At 48.1% G+C, this 19639-nt stretch overlaps 1 protein-coding gene across 1 annotated transcript in view; it reads left to right on the top strand.

Annotated features, from left to right (window-relative positions):
- Nucleotides 1-19639, top strand: part of FBXO28 (F-box protein 28) — a 300688-nt gene that overhangs the window by 244103 nt on the left and 36946 nt on the right. The window lies entirely within an intron of this gene.

Genomic DNA, 19639 nt, shown 5'->3' on the forward strand with positions numbered 1-19639 from the left:
TATGAAAGTCATCAAAACAGGTTCATCCCTGTTCCTCCAAAACCATCAAGGACCACATTGACTCCTTGGCTCCTGCCCCGGCCGACTTCTGCAACCACTCCTTCACCTCTGGAGTCCCTCCCCCACCCCTGAAGCACTCCATTGTGCACCCTCGTCTTAAACCCTCTGCCGACCCATCCTGCCCGGCTAACTATCGCCCAAACTCTATCACTCCTTTCCTGGACAAACTCCTAGAAAAGCTGGCCATCTCCCAGCCCTATTTCCACACTGAATAACTGAATGTGTTGGCTGTCTCCTTGATCATCAGTCTGGCTTCAGAGCTGCCAGAAGCACGGAAACTTCTCTCCTGAACATCCGTGAAGACCTGCTCTCCAACCTTGATTCCAACACCCCCTGTGTCCTTATCTTACTTGATCTCTCTTCTGCCTCACATGGTCAACCATGCCATCCTGCTCAACAGTCTCCGTAATAACCTGGGCATCACTAGTCGGGGCCAGGCGTGGCTGACTTCCTTTCTCTCTGATCGACCCTCCCAGGTTCAACTTGTGCCCTTCCTCTCCCCTATCTATCTTTCTCTACCTGTGGTGTTCCGCAGGGGTCTAACCTCTACCTGGCTGTTCAAACAATAACTGGCTCTTCTTGCCCACCGCATTGCTGCGCTCTACCCCAACTTCCAGTGCTATGCGGATGACACTCAGTCAGATGAGAGGGAGAAGAGGTTGCTGAGGGTAGCCTGAACAGGAGCTGTCTGTCCTCCATCCAGGAGTGGTGTGCCGCCAATGATCTCTGCCTTATTACCAGTAAGACTTAGATTCTCCTCATCTGCACACCTGCTCCCTCCTTTCCTGTCACTCTCTGGCCGGCCTCTCTTGGCCCTCTTCCTGCTCCTACCTGTGAGGCTAGAAACCTTGGGGTCATCTTCGACTCCACACTCCTTCTCTCCTCACATCTGATGTCTCTAAGAAGTCACAAAACAAGCTGCCCCTCCTCAGAGGTATTCTTCCTTTCCTCTCCTTCCCCCAGAAGCTTACTGTTTCCAGAGCTCTGGTTCTCTAAAGGCTGAACTATTGCTGCAACAGCTTCTTTCTAAATCAGCCTACTTCTACTCTCTCCCTTCTGCAACTCATCCAGAACAGGACTGCGAGACTTGCCCTTAGCCCCAAGCCCACGGATCGAATCTCTCCAGGACTGAAATCTCTGCACTGGCTCCCAGAGTCTGAGAGGATTAAGTTCAAAACCATCTGCATTGTCCACAAGGCCTTCCGGGGCCTCAATACCTTCAACTCTCTCTGCCTAAATATCTTCCTTCTCGAGTTCTTCGCTCATCCGCCTCCAACTCCCTCAGGGTCTGTCGCTTCTCCAAGCAACGGGTTGGTGGTAGGTCTTTCTTCAGCTGGGGGCTCCATTTGAAACAGCCTCCCGGAAACTTTAGGAGAATCCTCTCCGGTTCCGGAAGCACCTCCAAACCTTTCTCTTTGCTTCTGCCTTTTTTCCTCCTCTTCCCCTGATGACTTCCTGGCGGAAACTGAAATTAAACTGGATACCTGGCCACCCTCTGATCTCGGGCCCAGGTCCCCTCCTCCCGCCAGTCGCACACCTGCTCTGCCTTCCTGGCAACCCCTGCACACGAGGACTGTTTTCTGTATCCCTACATTCCCACACCTGTTGTCTGCCCTTGACTTGCCTCCTGTTGGCCGTACTTTTACTTACTTATTCTTTTATCCCATGTACTGCACTGTCCCCTCCCCCTTTCCATGCACTTGCACGATCTGAATGACACCTGGCCTAGTAGGATCGTTGTCGGTCTTCCCTCTGGTCCCCCCTCTGGTACCCCTCCCTTGCTTCGTCGCGCCTTGAAACACTTGTGTATAGGCGCGTTATAAATGCCATATATCAAATCAGCGTACATCAGGCAACTACTCAAAGATACAGCGGGAACCACAGAGGACCTCCATCTGCAGACCCATCTCTAACATCCCTTACACAGCCAAGCTGCTCGAAACGTACATATACAAAACAACCTAAGAATTCATGTAAGAGCACTGCCTACTAGACCAGACATAAGTTGGTTTCAGACCAATGACGGGAACAGAATCGGGTCTCCTCTCAATCGGGACGACCTAAAAATAAACGCAGACTCGGACAACAGTACTGACTTACTACTTCTAGACCTATCCGCAGCATTCGACACAGTTAATCACAACATCCTCATAACGAGAATACCAGACACCGCCCTACTGTGGATAAAATCCTTCCTAACAGAACGGAAACCGTATGGATGAAATCTTTCAAATCCAACCCGAGACTCCACATGTGGAGTACCACAAGGAACTTCCTTCTCCCCTCTATTATACATCTACCTATCTCTGCTAATCAAAATCATTAAGTCACGGCCTCACCTGCTATAACTACGCCAACGACACACATCTCCAGAAATGAACTCAACGCTAGAAAACTGCCTTTGTGTTGTATTCAACTGGATGAACTCTAACTACCTCAAAATCAACTCAGGCAAAACAGAAATAAGTCACAAAAAATGGAGGAGAAAACCACTTCATCCCTTGGCCAAGGGAACTCTGAACAACCACAGTACCTTTGCTGACTGTAAAAAAAAAAACCTGGGTGTCCTGATGGACAATAATCTCACCCTAGAGCCACAAGTAAACGCTCTACTCAAATGCTTCTTTCTCCTGTGAGCGTCAAAAAGGATCCTACCGTTCCTATCATTTGCCAACAAAACCACCACCATCGCTCTTGTTATGTCCAGAGTAGACTATGCCAATAGCCTATACTTGGGTATGCCTGAAGGACTTCTAAAAAAAGCTACAGCACATACAAAATGCGGCAGTCAGATTGCTTCTCAAAACTACCCCGAAGAGAACCCATTACACCTGTGCTAAACACTACATTGGCTACCAATAAAGCAACAAATAAAATTCAAAACAATGTGCATCGCGCACCGATCAGTACACAAACAAGGCGCCGAGTTCCTGACGGACAAATTGCGCCTACATCAACCAACAAGAACGCTCAGATCAAGCAACGACATCCGTCTGGAATCGAAACCCTACTACAATAAAAAAACTGGAGTATCATCTTTCTCTCACCTGGTGCCAAAAACTTGGAATGACCTACCAAAGAACATATGCAGCACAAGAAACAAACCTACTATTCAGGAAACTACTCAAAACATGGCTCTTCTCTTAATAACTAGAAAACTGCCTACAGGGACACACACAACTGAAACAACGATGAGTGAAGAGACGGACCCTGATTCACACTAAGCAATCGACCAGGAATAGATTCTAAGGAAGGCACTCTACGAGATAACGAACGATTAGCTGAGGGTTAGCCATGATGGGACACCAAAGACCGAATACATAGCAAGACCAAAACGGAAATATCAGGACGAATCGTCAATGGCGCCCTCAAGAATAGGGAGTTAAGTACCGCTTGGCCGGGTAAAGTTTGTTGCTTTTGCTCCAGCCAGCAACAAACGAACAAATATTCACAGCCTGATTGACAGACCTATTTGGCCCGCCGTTGTCAAGCTGGAGATTGGCCTGTAAACTGCTTCCTCATTGGATTGTGTACATTATTCAATCTCTGCAAGTACCGAGTTAAGTACTGCTTGGCTGCTTAGCCGCGGGACAAGCGTTGCATAACAAAACTGAAGTACTGAGGAACATTACTAGCTGTGTATGTTATCTTTTTTTTTTCTTCATTTGCTCAACTGAAAAGTTCACTGAAAAGTTGTATTGCTTTTTCTTGCTTGGGTTGCTAGTGCATATGTTTTGAGTATGTCATTTTCTTGCTATACCCTCAAAACGTGTATGCCCCCTCTTACCTGCCCTTCTAGCATCATGGCCGGTACGAAAGCTACGTATATTGCCCATCAGTCAATTAATCTTACACCGGTTCACTCAGGCAAATGTGTCATCCGGTACCCCCAACTGTTGCATGGCATAACAAAGCCAAATTTTGGCAATCATGATGCATCATCTGCCTTTGGCGAAAAACCTACCTTGCCCCGCGCAAAGGTTGCTCCGTAAAATAATTTCCTGTACATCACAATTTATCTGATCAAACACTACTTCATTTCCTTAGCAAAGAACCGATTCAGTCTCAACATGAGGACCTGTTCATTCAGCTACCTAGTAACAAACCCGAGGCGGTTTTAAATCTTTCTGCCATTAGCTCTCCAGCTTCAGAAATTTCCATTTATGCAAGTCAGTGCGGGTCGCCCATCACTATTCGCTCTGACTTGCATGTTGACTCCACTCATTACTCTTCCTCTATTCCGGCCAGGTCGGCACGTTCCTTATCCTCCTCATATGTAAACCCCACACCTCCCCTAAAACTCACTCTGACACTCAGAACAATCCACGCTCTACACCCACTATGATAGAGCTCACTCTCTCGGCGATCAACACCTCGCTTCTTGGTTTGTTTACACTCTTCAATTCCTTAGAAGCAAAAATTGCGAATCAATCGACTCAAATTGATCGTCTTGACTCGAGCCTCATTGTGTTGCGTGATTATTTTGCATCTTCCACAGAATCTTTGTCCAGTCCTCCTAAGGTCAACTTAGCTGTGGCTGATGCACATACAGCCACTTCTTTAAACTCATGTCCTTGCTCGCCCATTAATATTTTGCAGTCTTTCCATCCTGATAACATCCAACCACCCTTGCCCAGCATTCCTCAGATAATTCGTCCACCTGAAGATTCGATTATTCTGATCCCTGCGAACGACAAAAACTCATCTTGGTCAAATATGAACCAGGAAGAACCTCCTTGTGAGGACCAATTGGCCTCTCTTCCAGCTACTATTGAGGCCATTGCCAAATCCAGACAAGTACTCTCTCTTGCCTCAACCATGAGACCGAAAGGACGCACAAATCAATTGAAGAAAAAAAACACGTAACCAACATGAAACACCCTAGAAACAGTTTGGTTAACTTTTTCTGGGCACTTACAACTCCTGCTAGTTGCGCACAATTCTTTGTGTAAGCCTGTTACTTCTATCTCTACATCTGCCACTAACTCCGTTGCTGCTACTTTAAACAAAGTTTCTTCTTGCGCACTTGTTGCACTGCCCACTGCAACACCATCTCCGCCCTTAATTGCAACTGCATCTGCTCTCTCTAACCTGCTCCCATCACTGCTCTGGTTGATGTGATTGAAAAATCCACAACTGCTACCAAAATAATTGATATCACAAATAATGAGCATTTAGCCCAACCTATAATACCTAACACTCTGCCTTTGGATAGGCCTACCCAAGAGGTAACCCTATCTATTGATGCCATGAAGTTGACCATTGATGCATATTTAACAGAGAGGCTGCCTCAAATCAACTTACCGATACCTCTGCAAACCTCATATCCTTTGGCAATTCCACAATATCGAGCGATTGATGTGATCCCACAAGGGTTGCATGCTGCTTTGCTTCAGGAAACCAATAACTTGTGCTCACAGAGCAGTTTACCTGTCAAAGAAAACACACATGACAACCAATCACAAATGATTAACACCAGACTGAACAAATGTCACACCTTAATTTTAAAGTGTTGTGGTGGTTCTTTCAACATCTACGATCTGAATTGTTGCAGTGTTTTGAACATCTTTGGGGAACTATCTGATTTGGAGGATATTGAATCGGGTGGCATTCAACAAGTTGAATTAATTTCTGACACAGATCTATCAATAGTCAGACTATGGATACTGTCGGGGGTTGTCCTCAACACCATCTGGAAGTCTAAAATGGCATTGTTCAACATGGGCTTTCTGCTTGCGCAAGATCCTATGCGTTAGCAATGCGCCCAAACTGACCAGATTCCTAATCCAATGGCTAACTTGTTTAAAACCACCACCCTTGGCAAAAACACATAACCACTACAAGAAGAAACTTTCGATCCCTTTGCTTTAGTGTGCTGGAATACACGTGGTAATTCTCATCTATTCACGTCTTTGACAAAACTTAATGAACACTACAACATCTTTGTTCTACAGGAGACCTGCTTCTCCAGCGACCCTGTGTGGGACAATTATCACATTTCTTTGATTCCAGCTAAGAAATCTACCCAAGGCCGTGCTTCATCCGGTCTCCTTGTTGCAGTTAACATCAGCACGGGCCCCTCGGTGACCGCATGGGCCTCCTTTGGCACGTTTCTCCAACTAGTTAAAATTGCATGGCACCAATGCATTTTTGCAGTACTAAACATTTATCGAAATCCAGTGGGGCTGATTGATCAAACCTTCTATTACGAACTCTCTAAGCTGCTAAATCTAGTTTTAATGACATCGAGTATAACATCTACCATAATCTTAGGTGATTTAAATCTGGACTGTAACTGTAAATCAGACAAAGTCTTGTGCAGCTGAGATGGGACCTTTTTATGACTGAATGGAATTTTTGTAGAGTAAATAGTTCGGTCGCAGGAGCTATTACATCTATGTTGAAACAAGGATATTCCAATCACTTACCTCTTTTGAAATCAGTGAGCACGGTGCCAGTGATCATAACCTCTTGATTCTTAAATGGAAATGACCAATTGACCACCCTCCTACCCTTAGCAGTTGGTCGAAACAAAATTTAATTATCAACTGTGCCAAAACCCGCTTTCACTGGACTGTTCCTCAGCTCACTGCCCTCGGCAAAGCCTTTGACTCCAACTTTTCAACTTTTTGAATAACTCGTGTGAACAATACATTAACATCTTAGCAAACTACAAAGAGTCATCAATAGGCCACACACCCTCTCTCTCACACGTTCTTTTGACCTGCTGTTGAAACAAAGATGGTGTGCCTATCATCGGGGAAAGAAAAATTTATTTGTCAGTCTATATCCACAAACAAGGTGACTGCCCTCAGAACAGCTAAATGCACATATCTCAACTGGATAAGGGGCCAAAGAGCTCGCCTCTTTCACAAGATAGCGAAACATTGCTTAGTAACATAGGTACAAAAGATTCATCACAAATTGGTCCTTATTAAATAATCATTCTTCTCGTACTCCACCATTGGCTCAAATTTTGGGGGTCCAAGAACGACAATGGATCGAATACTTTACTGAACTTTATTCTGATGAAACCTTTCAGGAAATAATCATCCCCATCAAATCTGTTGAACCATGGAATGTTGACTGCTCTGTCCCACTCTTAGTAGAGCTAATTAATAAATTGAGTTCTTCATGAGCTGCAGGACCCGACAGCCTTAACAACTACATGCTTAACCTCTTTAGTGCCAAGGACGAGCTATCTCGTCCTTGGGATTACCTCCCTGTTGCCAAGGACGAGATAGCTCGTCCTTTTCAGGCACCCTGTTTTGTGCGATCCCGCACAAAACTGTAATCCAACCCCCGCGCTATGTGAGGGGGAGGTTCCTCTTCATGGCCCGGGGTTGGATTTCCTTCAATTTCACGTCGGCGTGCGTGACGCACGCCGACATGAAATTGAAAGTAAATTCACCGCGGCAGCCATTTTCGGCTGCCGCGGTGAAGAGAGAAGGTAAGAGCCCCTCTCCCGCTGCCTCGATCTCCGGCTGTATTTCAAGTCGGAGATCGAGGCAGGTATCGTTGGAAAGGGGAGTCTCTAAGGTTGAAGGGAATTAACAGCCATATTCTACATAAACAAGCAGGGAGGCACATTCTCCCCAAGTCTGTCCAGGCTATTCCCAAAAATATGGAAGTGGGCACTCAAGCGGAACATGTTTCTAACCTCTCAACACGTTCCAGCGGAACACAATGCTCTGGCAGATATACCCACTTCCAGAAGAACACGAGTGGCTACTCAACAGATATTCTTGATGGAATCTTCTCCCAATTGGGTCATCCCCCATTAGACTTGTTCGCCACAAGCCTAAACGTCCAATGCCCAGACTTTGCGTCCAGGTTTCCCCAACCAGGGTCCAAAGGAATGCCCTGTGGATGAACACTTGTGTACAGGCGCTTTATGAATGTCATATATCATAACCTGTCAGGGAAATTTGCTTACGCTTTCCCTCCGACACCACTTCTGAGCAGGATAGTGCACAAGATGCACCAGGAGCAAGTGACTCTAATCCTGGTTGCTTCTATGTGGACAAGACAACCTTGTTTTCGAAATTTGCTCAAACTGGCGATGTGCAACCCGATCATACTCCTCTGCCTCTACAACATGCTGTTATAACACAAGGGGGCATCTCTCCATCCTCCCCCTCAATCTATGAACTTGGCAGCCTGGCTCCTGAAGGCATAGCTCGGTCATTTAAATCTTCCACAAAGGTGTATGAATGTCATAAAAGAGGCATAGAAACCCAACACCAGACACTGTTACTCCGGCCTCGTATTTGACTCCAAGGTGCACCTGGTGGCTCTGTCTAGTTACACCACTTTACAGAGAAAGGTGTCCTGGTGGAAAGGATCTGTCATTAAGGCATTCATGGAAGTGGTAAAGAGGTATACCCTCCCGTTTCTAACCCTCCACCATGTTGGAATCTTAATGTTGTGCTCACCGAACTAGGTGAACCTATGCACAAGGCCAGCCTAAAACACGTGACCTACAAAACTGCATTCCTCCGTCATGGCACATGCCCAGGATCATAGGAGCTGCACCATCAGGTTGTGGGAGCAAGGAGTACCATGGTTCATGCACATCCCTTTGGGTCGTTTATACACAGGGGGCCCCGTTGGACGACTCAGTCCTGGCGCCTTCTCATGGAGAAACATAAGCAAGACTCTTTATTATGGGCAGGAGTGCTTTTCAGGAACTTTCCATCGTGAGCTACACGTGCAACTTCAAGGAGTGGCAGGGTGTGGCAAGCAGAACAGAACTAGCGGGTGTGGCCTTAAGAGCTCAGCTATAAAAGCCAACCCAACCCCAAGGCGCACGCTTTGCGTTAATCTGCATTCGCATGCAGCGTAATGCTCACCGCCGCCTGGGATGAAACAGCACTTACTTTGGAGAATTCAGTCTCCTGCCCATACGCTTACCTCCTGGAGTCAGCATTCACCTGCATTCTTCACCGCTGAGCTTGGTGTCCATTCTTCATCCTTTGGAATGCAGGATTTCAGCTCTGGGCACCGCAGCACGACATCGTCTTCATCCTCCGGCACGTAGCACTTCAGCTCTGGGCACCACAGCACGACATCTTCTTCATCCACGAAGGCGAACCCTCTAAAAGGACAAAAGGCAAGGTTAGACATTACGAACTTTGAGGTCGCGCTTATCATTAAAAGCTCACATACCTGCTGACGGACCACTGCGGAATCTTTCGCTCATCTGTAGCCACCTCGTGCTCTGTGGCTCTGCTGGGCTGCAATCACACCTATTTGGGAGAAAGATAGACATTATTACAGAGCTGGCAACAGGCTGTGAGACAGACAATACAAATACTTCAAGACAAAGAGAACTGAAAGTTACTTAGCAGAAAGGCATAGAATAGTCACAGCTGGACTGGACACCACGTACGAAGGACCAGTGAAGGAACTCGGTCCTCATCCTAAATGCGCCCCTGCCAGAAGTAGCAGGACGGAGAGCTCACCATTAATAATCTACAGGTGAGCCTTAGTGGGTTGATGCATGCTCACAGAAACCACGCTATGGGAAGAAGGGTTTGAGAGGGAATTCACTCCCAGGCCAGCAAACTTACGTCCTCTCATATCTACGCAGGAGCAGTGTTCCAATTCATCGCAGCAGCCCACAGCCTATTTGCAGCGGGAGAAAGCAGACGGGGGGGGGGGGTGTACTTCCTGGAAGGGCTGCAACCATGCCCCAGCATCCCCCGCAGAAACGAGGTGAGTGTAACATCCTGGTAGCCATCACCTCTATGACTAGTCAGTGAGCTACAGGCATTGTCAGTACAGGACCCTTTCTTTGTAATCCACAAGGACTGGTCCTTAGAACACACCAGAGATTTTCACCTAAATGAATTTCAAAGTATGAGCTTCCTACCTTCTTTCAGAATCCATCCAACTCAGCTGAAAGAAGCCTTCATACAGCGTTTCCATATTACCTGGTGTAGAAGGCGAACATATCTCCAAAAAGGCCATCTCCAGATGGATGGTCAAATGCATCCAACTTATTCTCTATCCAAAAGAGCTTTACCTTTCACTCCCAGGCTTCCTCTACCAGAGGAACAGGGGCTACTTTAGCCTTCATTGCAAACGCCCCCCTAGACACCATTTGCAAAGCAGCTGCATGGAGTTCCATTCATACTTTCACAAAGCATTATTGCATTGATACTCGCTCTAAAGCAGATTCACAGGTGGGACAAGCAGTGCTAAAACCTCTATTTGCCGCTGTATCTTCTCACATCCCGCCTCCTCCAGATACTGCTCACTAATCTATGCAGAGCATGTGATCTAAGCAGCTGCACAAGCCTCAGAAGGGATACATTACTCAATGTAATAGTATTTCTGATGCTTCTATCTGCTTAGATTCACATGCGCCCACCCTTCCTCCCCCTTCTGGAGTCTAAGGTCCATAGAGGTTTTTCTGCTTCATCACATCTGTACTCGCGCTGCACTTCATGCTTTCTCATGTCAGAAACAATCTGAGGGACCAACGCGTGAAGGACCATGGGTACAGTAGACTTCACACTAGGGATAGTATTACTAACACACTCATCGTTCCTTTTCGAGTTTCGAAAACAAATCTTGTAATACTGATTACCACTAGATGTCGGACTATGCAGAGCATGTGAATCTAAGCCAGATACAGGCATCAGAAATATTATTATGGTGAGTAATGTATACCATATATATTTCGGAGGCTTGTGGTTCCGCTTGGATCACATGCTATGCATAGGCCGACTTCTAGTGGTAGTCGCAGAGTATTACATGATTTGTTTTTCGAACGTCGAAAAAGGGACGTTGACTAGGCGTCAGTATCTCTAGTGTGATGCCCATTGTACCCATGGTCCTTCATGCGTCGATGTCCCTCAGATTGTTTTTCCGCCATTAGTCAGGCACTAGTTTGCAGAGTTCAGGTTGATGCCTTTTTGATTAGAAAAGGTTTATCGTCGACTTTATTACTATTGTTTCGCTAACCGCACGCTGCAAGATGTTCTGCAGCAGAGTTGGATGGACAGAGCTATCGATGACCGAACAATCGACTCAACGGACACTGACCACTGCCTACACGGGCCTCGGCCCATCACAGTGGGCGGAGGCCATACTTAATTCTCCTTTTAAAGAATACCTAATCTCTTCCCCTCATTTCCTTCTCTTTGCTTTGCTGCCTTTTCCACTAATCATAGTTTTGCATGTGCTGCAATTGGAAGTACCCCTAGGTAGACACACAGGGTGTGTAACCCCTGTCTCCCACGGGATCACCCTGAAAAGAACTGCAAATCTTGCATGCTCTTTCTACCCAAGATATTAAAGTACCGTAGAACAAAATGCTGGGCCACCCACGCCATGTAGGCCTAGGCCTCCATTGACGTGGAGGGTGCTTCCAGTGATGGCAGCGGCAGTGTCCTAAGTGACGCCAAGGGCAAACTGGATTCGCAAGATTGCCACGTGTGAGCCCCCGAAACCCATTAAGGCTAGCAGTCCTGTTATGGAGACTAAACCCAGCGACTCAATCACACATCCCACGGCCGACTGTTGACCGAAAGCCACGCAGTGTCAAAGGAAAGGTCCTCAAACATCCCTGTCATCTGGCCATTGCGCTTGCTGCATGACGGGTTTCTGAAACAGACCCACAAGTACGTTTCTGACACCGCGCATAAGATGCCCTTTCCTGCACCGAAGGCACTTTGACCCTTCCACTACCTCAAATGAGAGAACTCATTAAATATATCCCGGGCCCTCTTTTAAAATCCAAGATTTCGGAATCTGCTAAAAATAAGACGCCTCTTCCGTCTAAGCGAGTGTTTGGAAAGATTCCATGCAGTACCCTGTGGGAGACTGCACCAGGCTTGTCCTCCTGGCAATAGTTAACCCAACCTTTGGTGTAAGCATGTACTACACAAGTTAGTAGAGTAGCTGAGCAGCCAGGCTTATCTCAAGAGGGGTCAATGTGAGCTGTAGGGTTGTAACATAGACTTTCACAGTGACAGTATCCAAATACACTTACACTCAAGGTTTCTTGATTAAACAATTTATTAATTTAATAGTCAGTTTGAATAAGCCTTCTTTAGAAGGGAGCAAATATGCAACTCACAAATATACTTCAATGAATACTCTGTTTCAATAAATCAGATAATCATTTGGGATGATACACACACTTCCTACACCCCGAGGTGACTAGAATAACTAGGACACTGTGGACATTGATGTATCACTGGTACATTTAGAGCAATACTGAGCTTGGTGTCAACAGGGAAAAGGTTAAGGGAGAAAACAATGGTAAACAAGTTTCTCAAACAGGTAAGCACTTTTAAACCCCCCAATGCAATGTAGATGAACCCTTTCACATCTGCACAAGTAAATGTGTGACTTTTTGGCGGGACAGATCAAAGCACAGAGTCAGAGGTTAGAAGAGTCTATCAGGGAGCCAGGACAGCCAATGTCAATTGAGCAAAGTCTAGGGGAGTTGAAGAAGTTCTTGAAGGTAAGTAAAAAGTCTTGCACAATGTTATAGAGAATTTTTGTTGAAAATAAATCACTGTTGGGCCACAAGCTGGGAGGCTTGTGATGGGCAAAGCTGTAAGCAACTCTGCAAAAGGTAACGAAGGCCAGTCTCAACTGAGAGCTAGCAAGTTAGACAGCAAAAGGTAAGTACCCCTTAGTTTACAGTACCTTAGGTCTGAGGAAATTGGTTCCAGCTGGCTTCTGTTCCTTTTGTAGTATGGCAGATCCTGTTGTTGCTGGGCCTCAGTCGTGGGGACAAGAGGGAAGCCGTCTGGGACACCCTGCACTACGATTCGAAGATTGTTGGCAGCAATGAGCAAACTTTAGATCAGCGGCACTTTGAGTTTTCAGCTTCTCACGAATAGCACCACTGTGGTCCTCGGATACCTTGTGGGCTTTCCTTGATTCTGGGGTCCAGCACTCTGAGGTGGCTCAGGCCTGGTTAGTCCTGCTTCGTGGGAGTCCGGAGGATCTTCCTGGAGCTCGGGTACGACTTAAAAACGATGCACTCGGTTCTGGTGTTCCTCTCCCTGGCACTTGGTTCCTGCAGCAGCAATGGAAGTACAGCCAGCTTCGAGAGGATTTCCAGATGAGTTTGTCTTTGGGTCGATTGGTCCCACCAACCCAAGGGGAGAAGTCGTCCTTTGCAGGGCTTCTCTAGTCGAAGCGAATTCGGAGCTTCAGCAGGGCTTCACCGGGCAAACCAACGGTCCTGGATTTGCAGCAAGCGTCTTCCTTTGTCCAGTGGTCGACTCTGCATTCTGTCTAAAAGGCCTCACCTTTTTATGCAGTTTTCTCCCATTCATTTGCAACCTAACTGTCGCTCACACAGCAGGGTGGCTGTCCTCCAAAGACAAACAGCCAATCACCTTTGGGTGATTTCCTGTAACCAAGGTGATTAAGCACAGGCAGTTTCGGGCCCCTCCCTCACTTCCTGCCCTGCCAGACATGCTGGGGCCAGAGGCGGGCTTCAGCATTGAACCCTGCCAATGACAAAGGGACCAAACCTGGTTTGGCGTGCAAGTAAATCTCAAGAAGGACCTTTCCAACAAGAAATGGAGAAAATGGAGAAAAAAGACCGGGACCATGTTGACAAAATGGGCAACCATGGGTGCTTTACTGCATCTGCAATTGCAGCCCGCGGTAGAAACTCACAATGGTAGGAAGTAAACCACTGCCACCAGCCATTTATTGTAGAAAGGTTAACATAAAAATGTTACATGAGAAACTAGATGGAGGGGATACTAAGTAACCCCTCCAGCACCCTATTGTAAGATGGTGTGTGCTTGGTCTAGAAAGTTACAAATGTAAGTGAACTTTCACTTCCCTGCTCTTGGAAACAGTAGTTTAACCAAGAGACGGTATTTAAACCTTTGGGAAATGAGACTTCCCTGTGCCACTGCACTGAAGGTGCCGTGTCTCTCAATGTAAAAGGATGATGCCTATGGAGTTTGTTAGACTCCAAAACCAAAAGAAAGTGTTCAAATTACAGAAAAATACATGAGATGGGTTGGGGGGGGGGGGAGGCCGGTCTCGCTCTATCAAGGATACAAATGAAAGTCCTAAAGTCCAGCAAACGATTTGGGGCGGGGTCTCTAAGGCAGAAGGGAATTAGCACATTTCTGAGAATCCTCCCTAACACCCCTACAGCATGCTATCCCAGCACGGGCGGGGGGCAGGAGGGGGGAACAACACTCCACCCACATACTCAGTCTATGACCTTGGCAGCCTGGCTCCTGAGGTCATAGTTTGGGCACTTAAAACTTCCCCAAAGGTGTATGGATATCCTAAGGGAGTCACAGAAAGCCAACACCAGACACTTTTACTTCAGTAAACGGAAAAGGTTTGCAATATGGTGCCAGTCACAGTCCTTAAACCCAATCGAATATCCCCCTTCCAAAATTCTACACTCCATGCTTCTCCTATACTCTGGCCTAGTATTTGACTCCATCAAAGTACACCTAGCTGCTCTGTCCGCATACTCCACTTGGCAAAACAAGGTGTTTGTTGGGAAGATCCTGTTATAAATGCATTTCTGATGCTTGTTGATCTGCTTAGAATCGCATGCTGTGCATATGGTCCGACATCCAGTTGTAACCGTGGAGTATTGCATCTTGTCTTTCGGGGGACCGAAGGGGGACGTCGGCATAGGCGTGTCTGAAACACTATCCCTATCGTGACGTGTGTAGTACCCAAAATCCCTCGTGCGCCAAGGTCCCTCAGATTGTTTTTTTCCGCCCACATAACTGGTCACCCTATAGCGGAGCTCTTCATGAAACATTGTTTCTTACCGAATTGTCGGTTTAATCCCCATTAAGTCACTTCGCCTATCAAGAACATCTTCGACGAAGACTACGGGGTACCATCTACAGCTGTGGATTCCGGCACCTAAGATGTGGCGTTCGGACCTCCACGTGGTCGGGCCTTCTGGCCGGCCTACACAGTAGGGAGAGTGGGCTCGGGGTTTGCCATACTGCTATGTCTTTCCTCTTTTCCACTTCTTTCCTCTTTGGTCTGGTCACCCTTCCCTTTTCCTATGGAAAGGACTCCATTTAGATTGTGCCCCCTGTGAAGGGTCAGAGTACGCTTGTCTCCCCCTAGAGCACTAAAGCGGTGTTCGGCGTTAAACTCCTAAACCTAATCCCTTAAGGAGCGCCGGTTGAAGTGGTGGGCCGCGTACGGTATGTCACGCATGGAGCCTCCCTCCCCTGCCGCGACACCAGCCGAGAGTGACGGGGGGGGGGGGTACATCGGATGACCAAACGTCCAACGCGGACGTTGTAGACCTTGAGGCGGACTATTCTAGAGCCGCCCCGTCTGTCCCCGACCCTTCCAGGTTCGACTCCGGTCTTGCTACAGGGACCACACCCGGTGACGGGGGCGTACAATTGCACCCCACAAAACACAACCGAAGCGCCCTCCTCGACGACCTTGTCGAAGAAGGCGCAAGCGCCATCGGATCGATTTGATCCGAAGCCTTCCCCGCATCCGCAGCAGCGCATGACTGGGCTTAATAAACATAACAAAGGCGCTACTCCCCAAACTACACACGTCGAAGTTTCTGAACAAGAAACTTCGAGTTTCAAGGTTTCCAAGTCCCGTGCAGGCCCGAAAACTACAAGTAGGCCTCTACCCGAGAAACCATCATCGGAGGCTTTGTCCCCCGAAGATTCAGTGACCATCAGTAAGAGTATCAATAGGATTGCTACGACGGTGGGCCTGGTACCGGTTTCACCCACAGTTATGGGCCAATCCGCCGAAAGGTTTTCCACCGTTTTGGAAGACTATCCTGAGGACTCTTACGAAGAGAGCCAGGTACCCCTCTCAAGCACCCTGAGGAGATCCTCTGAACGCCTTAGGGCAGAGGACCCTGTTCCTGCTCAGCTGGTACCATTTGGGTCATCCAAGTGGACTACAGAACAATTTGAGGGGTATATGGATCGGTTGGAGCAGGTTTTCGGGGCTTCTGATCAACCTCCGCCGAAAAAAGCTTTGGTAGTCCCTAACCCTCACACACGAGTTGCCCAACACCTAGATGCTCAACACTATGTTGATTATCAAGAAGATGTCCAGAAGGACACGTATAGAGACATCTATTCAGAAGAGGAGGGGACTTCTTTTCTGGACAATTATGGGGAAGATCAAGGCGCAACGGACAACTGGGAGGACCCTCCGCAGGACGATCACAATTCTGATATCGTTTGCCTCGACTCTTCCCCATCCACACCGGCTTGGCAAGCTCCCCCGGTGGATGATCAAATGGCTTTCAACAAAACGTTGAAAAAAGCAGTAGAATTCTTTAAAATTGCCACGCTTGAGGCATTGCCTAAACAGGATTTCGCGGAAAACATTATTAATGACAAGCCTCCAGCAAGCCAGTCTATTCCTCTCTTGAGCTCTGTAAAGAGACGGCTGGCCCCTTTACTCACACCCACTCAGACTAGGGCTCTGAATCAAAGGGTCGAGAAACTCTTTCGGCACTCCCCCACCGACCCGCTTTATATCAAAGGACACGCAATCCCGGACTTGCTGGTGGTGACCAACACTCGCAAGAGAGCAGGGGTTCCCCTTGCCACGGGAGAGTCACCCCCGGACAAGGAATCCAAAAGGTTGTATGCCTTAGGCAAACGGGTCACGTCGGCGGCTGCTTATACCGTCCGTTTTGCCAATAACACGACGTTACTGGCAAGCTATGTCGACGGCCAATTGAACCTACTCCAGGAAGGCCTCCAGGAGGTTCCGGAACCAACCAGAGCCAAGCTTCTCTCCATTGTCTCCGAGGGCAAACTTGCCAATCAAAATGTTGTAAAGAATACCCTGGACTCCGCAGAGACAGCAGGCAGGTCTCTCGCACAGGGTACTCTCCTAAAGAGACACGCGTGGCTGCGCACGTCGGGTTTCAGGCCTGAGACCCAGGCATCCATCATCAATAAACCCATTGACGAGGCCAACCTCTTCGGGAAGGCGGTAGACGATGCCTTGGAGACAGCCAAGAAGGAGCATGAGACTATTAAGTCGCTGCACAGATTTCCCGAAAACCCTCTTCACAGAGGGGCAGCAATTCTCGGCGGTCCTTTCGAGGACAAGTCCGCGCCGCTCAAAATAATTTCGGCACAGGCAACTTCAACGCAAGTCAACCGGCTGCAAGCCCCACTTACTACCCCCAGAGGGGTCCGAAGCGCAGAAAGAATAGAGGCAGAGGCTCCAATTCCAGAGGTGCGTCAACCTCTGGTCCGAAATGACGACCAAGTTCAGATCCCCTCCCATGCCTCCCCGGTCGGGGGGCGATTAACATCTTTCCTCAAGTCATGGGAGGGGATAACTTCAGACCAGTGGGTATTAAAGACGGTCGCCCACGGTTATTGCGTGGAATTCGCCTGACCCCCACAGTTCAGAACACTGAAACATCGACGCCTTTCACCGGAACATCTGCAGATCCTGGTCCAAGAGGTGGAGGCGCTGCTGGGAAAGGACGCCATAGAAACAGTCCCGATTCTGCTGGTAAACAAGGGTATTTATTCAATATACTTCCTTGTACCCAAAAAGGATCTCACCATGCGTCCTGTTCTAGACCTGCGCCCGGCGAACAAGTTCATAAAGCCCTAGAAGTTTCGCATGGTAACACTTCAAAAGGTGATCCCATTGCTAAAACAAGGGGACTTCATGACAACATTGGATATGAAAGATGCATACTTTCATATTTCAAAGCTGCCAGCGCACAGAAAATTCCTAAGGTTCGTGATGCAGGACAAACACTACCAGTTCAAGGTACTCCCCTTCGGCATAGCCTCGGCGCCACGGGTGTTTACCAAGGTTCTGGCAGTGGCAGCAGCACACCTGCGCAGACTTTCGGTTCCAGTTTACCCTTACCTCGACGATTGGCTCATCACGGGGGACTCGTTCGACGTTTGTTTTTCAAACACCCAAAAGACAGTAGATCTACTGTTCAGCCTGGGATTTTCTATCGGCGAAAAGAAATCCAGCTTAGTCCCCAGCCAAGTAACAGTTCCTGGGGGCTCTAATTCGCACAGAAGACGGTCTAGTCTTCCCTTCCAGCGAGAGGGTTCAGAACATGCTCTCTCAAGTTCCTCAGTATGTAGCCAGTCGAGAGGTGACGGAACGCAAAGCTATGTGTTTGCTAGGTATGATGGCGTCATGCATATACTTGGTCCCCCACGCACGGCTGCGCATGCGTCCCATGCAAGAGTGGCTCAACAGCCAGTGGTGTCAGGCCAGCTGACAATGGGAAGATCTGTTAGTTGTCTCGCCAGCCCTCGTTCTCTCTGCAGTGGTGGTCGAGGGAGAACCTCTTGGAGGGGAAAACCTTCACCACCCCTGCAGTGGAAGCTACTCTTACGACAGACGCATCTCTCACAGAGTGGGGGGGGGGGGGGCTCACCTGCTTCAACAGACAGCGCACGGAGTGTGGTCTCCTCAGGTAGCGTCCAACCATATAAACCTACTGGAGCTACTAGCAGTGTTCAAAGCATTGAAAGCCTTTCAGAAGCAACTGCAAGGGAAGACAGTGCTGGTCCTAACCGACAGCACAAAAGCAATGTATTATCTGAAAAGGCAGGGGGGCACTCACTCTCCAGGGCTATCCAAGCTGTCCCAAAACATCTGGATATGGGCAGATGTTCCTGATATCCCAACATGTTCCAGGGGAACTCAACCAGAGACGTACTCAGCAGAGATTTTCCTCTGCCAGAAGAATACGAATGGCGTCTGCACGAAGACATTGTATCCAATGTCTTCGCAGAATGGGGGTTTCCAGAGATCGACCTATTCGCTACTCAGGAGAACGCCCAATGCCCAGATTACGCCTCCAGGTACCCCCAGAACCGATCCAAGGGGAACGGTCTCTGGATAACTTGGTCGGGGAAATTTGTTTACGCTTCCACCCCTCCCCCCTCCCCCCCCCCCGACTACCCTTCTGAACAAGATAGTGCACAAGATGCACCAGGAACCAGTCACCATGATTCTGGTGGCTCCCATGTGGGCCCGCCAACCCTGGTTCGCGCACCTGATGGAATTGTCCCTCCCCACCAGTCAAGCTGCCCTGCCCGTACAACATGTTGTCTCAGGACAGGGGGAGTCTCTGCACCCATGCCCACAAACTCTGAACTTAGCAGCCTGGCTCCTGAAGTCATAGAGTTTGGACATCTGCAACTCCCTCAAAGATGCATGGACATACTGAGGGAGGCAAGAAAGCCTTACACACGTTATTGCTATGCCAGCAAATGGAAACGTTTTGTCATTTGGTGCAGTTCCAAAGGCGTCAATCCCACCGATTGCTCGCCTTCACACATTGTTATATCTAACCCATCTGTTGGACTCTGGGTTAGTCTTCAATTCCTTAAAGGTTCACCTAGCGGCGTTGTCAGCCTACACCACGTCACAGCAAAAGGTGTCGTGGTAGAAAATACCTGTGATTAAAGCCTTTAATGGAAGGGGTTAAAAGAATGTATCCCCCCCATCACTCACCCAGCCCCTGGGTGGGGATCTAAACGTGGTTTTAACCAGGCTCATGGGACCCCCTTTTGAGCCTATTCATAAAGCTACTCTGAAAGACCTGACTTAC

The sequence above is a fragment of the Ambystoma mexicanum genome, chromosome 4q (genome assembly GCF_040938575.1).
Source record: "Ambystoma mexicanum isolate Mex_15411 chromosome 4q, UKY_AmexF1_1, whole genome shotgun sequence".
Classification (NCBI taxonomy): domain Eukaryota; kingdom Metazoa; phylum Chordata; class Amphibia; order Caudata; family Ambystomatidae; genus Ambystoma; species Ambystoma mexicanum.